At 48.7% G+C, this 6871-nt stretch overlaps 1 non-coding gene across 1 annotated transcript; it reads right to left on the bottom strand.

Moving 5' to 3' along the window:
* Positions 1-2055: 2055 nt before the first annotated feature.
* TRNAV-UAC (transfer RNA valine (anticodon UAC)) lies at positions 2056-2128 on the bottom strand. Its single transcript has one exon. It is a non-coding gene; the product is annotated as a tRNA-Val (tRNA).
* Between the last annotated feature and the right edge of the window lie 4743 nt (positions 2129-6871).

Raw genomic sequence — 6871 nt, forward strand, 5'->3', positions numbered from 1 at the left:
GGCATATGCCTCCTCCGCTGAAAACGTCCCGCGGGCCATTTCCCTACTCTAATGGGGGGGGAGTGTATATGTATAGGGGGAAAAACTTTATTTGTGTATGTGCTGCATGTGGTGTGGTGCGATACTACCTCCCTAACCTGCCCCAACCTAACTAAACCCGCCCTAACAGAAATACCAGTTCTTATTGATGGATTACCCCAAATCCGTTGGTAATGCTCAGATTTCATGATTCCTTGCACACATTCAAGGCACCCAGTGCCAGAGGCAGCAAAACAACCCCAAAACATATTTCACTGTAGGTACTGTGTTCTTTTCTTTCTAGGCCTCATTCCATTTTTGGTAAACAGTAGAATGATGTGCTTTACCAAAAAGCTCTATCTTTGGTCTCATCTGTCCAGCAGACGTTTTCCCAGAAGGATTTTGGCTTACTCAAGTTCATTTTGGCAAAATGTACTCTTGCTTTTTTATGTCTCTGTGCCAGCAGTGGGGTCCTCCTGGGTCTCCTACCATAGCGTTTCATTTCATTTAAATGTTGATGGATAGTTTGCGCTGACACTGATGCTCCCTGAGCCTGCTGGACAACTTGGATATCTTTGGAACTTGTTTGGGGCTGTTTATCCACCATCCAGACTATCCTGCGTTGACACCTTTTATGAATTTTTCTCTTCCGTCCATGACCAGGGAGATTAGCTACAGTGCCATTGGTTGCAAACGTCTTGATAATGTTGCACACTGTGGACAAAGGCAAATATAGATCTCTGGAGATGGACTTGTAACCTTGAGATTGTTGATATTTTCCCACAATTTTGGTTCTCGTCTCCTCTTTGTGTTGTCCATGCTTAGTGCGGTACACACAGACAAACACTGCAAAGACTAAGTGAACTTCTCTCCTTTTTATCTGCTTTCAGGTGTGATTTTTATATTGCCCACACTTGTTACGTGCCCCAGGTGAGTCTAAAAGGAACATCACATGCTTAAAACAATCTTATTTTTCCACAATTTTTAAAAGGGTACTAATAATTTTGGAGTTTGGCGTGACGTTATGTCCAATTCGCTTTTTTTCCTCCCTTTTTTGATTTAGTTCCAATACACACAAAGGGAATAAACATGTGTATAGCAAAACATGTGTTACTGCAATATTTTTATTTGAGAAATACTTCATTTTCTCTAAAAATTTCAGGGGGGCCACCAATTACGGCCATGACAGATGACAGTACATATCTATCTATCTATATGCTATATATATATATATATATATATATATATATATATATATATAGAGAGAGAGAGAGAGAGAGAGAGAGCGAGAGCATAGGTTATACCTATATATATCTTTAACATAGGTAATATCATTTCCCATGATAAACACATGTACCTACATGCACCATACATATCACCGTCATACTGTTACTGACCAAATCCTGTATACTGAGACTGATATTACAATTAATACTAGTATGCAAGGAGGAATATTATCACCAAACATATCACCATGATACTGTTACTGACCAAATCCTGTATACAGTTTGATTACATACACTTTAGATGACACTCAGGTGACAAAATTTCTGATTGAAGTCATTCACTTTTATTTTTCTTCTAAGTCTAGCCCAGACCATCATGAGGATTTCTTCTAGCCAGAACTCATCTCCACAAAACCAATAAGAACATATTAAGCTCTGCATTTTTACAGAACCTATAGCACTCCAAACAGTGATAATAACACCTTTGGTGTCCCACACAGTGGGTAGATAAGTGGGTTGGGGAAAAGTAGTTAGGTCTTCCACATTAAATAGTAAGGTCACTTCAGTAAGCACCCTTCACATGCAGGTGCCCCAAGTAGATAGGTGCCATCTGTGGGCAGTCCCCCTGTACATAGCCGACCTCTTTAGGTAGTAGCAGCAGCACCCCTCTTTAGGTAGTAGTATTAGCAGTATTAGGTAGCAGTAGTACCAGCCCCCTTTAGGAAGTCCTAGTAGTAGCAGCCTCCCTTCAGGTAGTATTAGCAGCAGCCCCCTTTAGGCAGCATTAACGCTTGTAAAACTAAGATTTGGTTGGTTTAACTGGAGATTGAACCCAGGATCTTCTGCATGTAAAGCAGATGTGATGACCATTACACTATGAAACCTTTTGATGAGGGTTATAAGAAATGTTTCATAGTGTAGTGCCCTTTAGGTAGCAGTAACAAATTGCGGTTAAAAGCAACCCTGATCTACTCATACAGATACATAAGGATATGTGTGATAATTATGCAATTGGGTTACAGTTTAGTTGTTTGCTCTGGCAGCTCGATTTTGTTCCTGCAGAGGAATTAGAATTAGTAACTGACTCAGTGGATGCTGTTGGTTTTGGTGCCTTTTTAAAGATAAGTGGTGTGCAGAAAGGTGACCCCTAGTAAACAATAAAATCACGGCTAATATTGCTCTTTGGGAATTGTTTCCGGTGGTAATGGCATTATCTTTATGGGGGTACATATTTTAAAGGGGTACTCAACTGGAAAACATTTTTTTAAAATCAACTCGTGCCAAAAGTTAAACAGATTTATAAATTACTTCTATTAAAATATCTTAATCCTTCTAGCATTATCAGCTGCTGTTATGATCCACAGGAAGTTCTTTTCTTTTTGAATTTCCTTTCTGCCTGACCACAGTTCTCTCTGCTGACACCTCTGTGCATGTTAGAAACTGTCCAGAGCAGGATAGGTTTTCTGTGGGGATTTGCTCCTACTCTTGACAGTTCCTAAAATGGACATAGGTGTCAGCAGAGAGCACTGTGGTCAGACAGGAAGGAAATTCAAAGTAAAATAATATACAATGCAAAAGAGGAAGAAAAAATATAATACATTTATGAAAATACAATTAAACACATTCTCTCTCTCTCTCTCTCTCTCTCTCTCTCTCTCTCTCTCTCTCTCTCTCTCTCTCTCTCTCTCTCTCTCTCTCTCTATATATATATATATATATATATATATATTTAGTAGGGGAATATGCAAAGCAGCTCCTTACACCACCTTATTCAGGTAGTGTTCCCTGGTATCAGCTTAACTCCTGTTAAGGAATATGAAAAGCTAATCGGGATTCATGCCAAGCCAGACTACTTCCCAAAAGGAAAGTTTCTACCCATCTGCAGACAGCTGTTTGGTGTTTTATTTTTTTTTTTTTTTTTTTTTTTATTGAAAGAGCTTTATTGTCATTACAAGTCATACAATAAATTACAATAAATTACAATCACACAAAGCGTGTCAGTACAATACACAGCAAAGGTTCCCTAAGCTATACATCACACATCATGCTACTCTAACACTCCGCTCAATCCTGTAATAGAAAAGCACAAGATATCGAATAACAAAACAATACAATCTGTGATCGGGATAGGGGCGTGGGCTGTGGGGCGGGGGCGTGGGGGGTATGGGCGACTATGTGGGGGTGGGGAGGGGGCGGATCACAGGGCCAAACTGCTGGAAGGAGAGGGGTCTTCACTCCTCTTCTTCCTCATTGACGGCCCGGCTGTCCAAGATGGAATAGTCTCTAAGCAGGCTCTTGATGAACCTGCGGCAGTCCCGGATGGACATGTTCTCCCTGTTGATCACGAGGCGGTTCCTGGCAAGCCACACTGGGTCCTTAAAACAGTTCATAAGGCGCCAGGCCTCCTGGAAGGCCTCCACGTCGTGGGTCCCAGGGAACAGACCATAAAGCACCGAATGGTACGATAGGCAGTTCCTGGGTACAGAGTCTCTGAGTTCATGTTCCAGGGCATCCAACAGACCCTGTGCAAAGGGGCACTGCCAAAACATGTGCAAAGATGTTTCCTCCACATAGGGGCACCGAGGGCAGTACCGGGTTGTGCACAGGTTGCGGGCATGCATGAATGACCTGAGAGAGAGTCCTCCCTTGACGGCCATCCACGACAAGTCCTTGTGTCCATTGGTAAGCCGCTTTGAGGCCACATTAGTCCAAACTTTCTCTGCAGTGGCTGAGGGGAGTCCCGGAAGCAGCTCAGTCAAGTCCTTAGCTCGGATGAGCTTGTAGATTGTCTTCGGCTTCCATAGGTCAGGTTTCAGTCCTTCCAGCTGGTGCTCCCTCACAAACCGGACAACATCCCCATAGAACCAGGGAGTGTTCCAGTTGTAAGGGATGGAGCTGTCCCACCTGTCCCAGCCCAGCTGTCTCCAGAGGGGCATGAGAAACAAGCGAGACATGGACCTGCCCGCTGAGCCAGTCTTTTCAACAAGAGTCCACTGCACACTGACACATGCAAAGGAGGCCCTCAGCAGAGTGGGGATATCTGGCATTCCCTACCCACCCTTGTGGGGATCACAGTCCATCACAGTCCTCTTGACTCTGTCCATTTTGCCCCAGATGAAGCGAAACACTGTCCGGGTGATGGCCTTGCAAATGGTGGTATGGGGAGGCCAGGCCTGTGCGGTATACTGGAGCACAGGCAAAACTTCACTCCGCAGGACAAGTGCTTTGCCTTCAATAGAGAGCTTTCTGGAGCTCCACAGTCCGATCTTAGAGTTCATCTTTCTTAGTTGGTCTTGCCAAGACTTAAGGGCCGCTCCTTCCTTCCCGAACCAGACTCCAAGAATTTGAATGAAGTCCGGCTTAACAGTAAAGGGGAAGGGAGCGGAAGAAGCCAGGTGCCACTCCCTGAAGAGCATGGCTTCCGACTTCCCGCAGTAGAATTTTGCCCCCGAAGCTCTGCCGAAGTCCTCGCAGGTCTGGACCTGTGCAGTCACCGAACGTTGGTCAACGCAGAAGACGGTCACGTCGTCCATGTAGAGCGAGCACTTGACCTCATAGCGATCTGGTCCTGGTGCAGTGATCCCTCTGATCTCTCCATTCTGCCGGATAGTCTCAGCGAAGAGCTCTATAACACAAACAAAAAGAAGAGGTGAAAGAGGGCAGCCTTGTCTAACACCTGAAAGGATGGAAAAGGGGTTAGTCTTCCAGCCGTTGACCAACATCAAAATACATGACGTTAACAAAAGAGCAAAACATCTTTCCCAGACCTAGCCTGCGCAAAGCCCTGCCCATGAATGCGTGGGAGACACGGTCAAATGCCTTCTCCTGATCCAAACTGACCAGGGCGGCGCGGCCAAGACGATCCTGGATGTAATAGACCGTGTCTCTCCCAAGGGCAAGGCTGTCAGCAATCCTGCGACCAGAATGCCGCAGGTCTGGTCCAGATGGACGATCTGCCTGATGACAGATTTCAGCCTGTTGGCCAGCACCTTGGCGAGGTTCTTGTAGTCCACGTTCAGGAGAGAGATGGGACGCCAGTTTTTCAGGTCACATCTCTCCCCCTTCCACTTATACAAGATCGTGATCATCCCTTCCCTCAACGACGGAGGCATTCTGCCTCCCACCACCATCTCCTCGTACACCTCCATCAGGTCTGGACAGATCAGGTCACCCAGCGCTACATAGAGCTCGGCCGGGAGACCGTCACTGCCCGGGGTCCTGCCGGGCTAAAGGATTTAGTGGCAGAGAGCAGCTCCCCCACCGTCAAGGGATCGTCCATAGCCGCCGCACCTGTGGGATCAACAACGTTAGTGATACCTGACAGGAGGGGCAGGGGAAGGGGTGGGAGGGGCAGGGCAAGGGGTGGTAGCTTTCGCCTTCTTACCCTCCTTGGTTGGCTTGGTCATCCGTGCTGCTGGCTCCGGAGCTGGGGCTGGCTTCGGTGCTCTCGCTGCCACAGATGCCCATGTTCTCTCCCTCTGGGGGCAGTCCTTGTAGCTGTGGGCCGCCAATCCGCAGAGGTTGCAGGTCTTGCTCTTGGGGCAATCCTTGTTCGTGTGACCTGTCACACGGCAAAACCTGCAGGCATCCTCCTTACAGTCCTTGCCCTCGTGGCCCATCTTGCCACATCTCCTGCAGGTCTACGGCATGTCCGGGTAGAAGATAAGTCCTGTGGAGTTGCCCAAGGAGAATGTCGGTGGCAGGTGCTGTAGTCCATCTGGAGAAGCAAGGTTCTTGTTCAGTCTGACGACCACAGACCGCTTGCATGTGCAGTATCCGAGGGAGTATCCGCTGTGAATCAACAGTACATGTAATAATAGAGTAAATGTACCGTATTTATCAGCGTATAACACGCACTTTTTAGGCTAAAATTTTTAGCCTAAAGTCTATGTGCGTGTTATACGCCGATACACTCCCAGGAAAGGCAGGGGAGAGAGGCCGTCGCTGCCCGCTTCTCTCCCCCTGCCTTCCCTGGGGTCTAGAGCCCTGCTGCCGGCCCTTCTCACCCCCTGCTATCGGCGCCGCTGCCCGTTCTGTCCCCCTGACAATCGGTGCCGGCGCACCATTGCCGGCACCGATAGCCAGGGGGAGAGAAGCGGCGCCGACAGCCAGGGGGAGAGAAGGGGCAGCGGCACCCATTGCCGGCGCCACTGCCCCGTTGCCTCCCCCCATTCCCGGTGGCATAATTACCTGGTTCGGGTCCGCGCTGCTGCAGGCCTCCGGCGTGCGTCCCCTGCGTCATTGCTATGCACGGCGGGGCGCACTGACGTCATGCGCCGCGCCGTGCAGCGCATAGCAACGACGCCGGGGACGCACGCCGGAGGCCTGCAGCAGCGCGGACCCGAACCAGGTAATTATGCCACCGGGGATGGGGGGAGGCAACGGGGCAGCGGCGCCGGCAATCGGTGCCGCTGCCCCTTCTCTCCCCCTGGCTACCGGCGCCGGCACCGATAGTCAGGGGGACAGAACGGGCAGCGGCGCCGATAGCCAGGGGGAGAGAAGGGCCGGCAGCAGCGCTCTAGACCCCAGGAAAGGCAGGGGGAGAGAAGCGGGCAGCGACGGCCTGTCTCCCCCTGCCTTTCCTGGGGGTATATCGGGGTATACACGCGCACACACGCACCCTCATT

Source organism: Hyla sarda, chromosome 12, assembly GCF_029499605.1.
Source record: "Hyla sarda isolate aHylSar1 chromosome 12, aHylSar1.hap1, whole genome shotgun sequence".
In the NCBI taxonomy this organism is placed as follows: Eukaryota; Metazoa; Chordata; class Amphibia; order Anura; family Hylidae; genus Hyla; species Hyla sarda.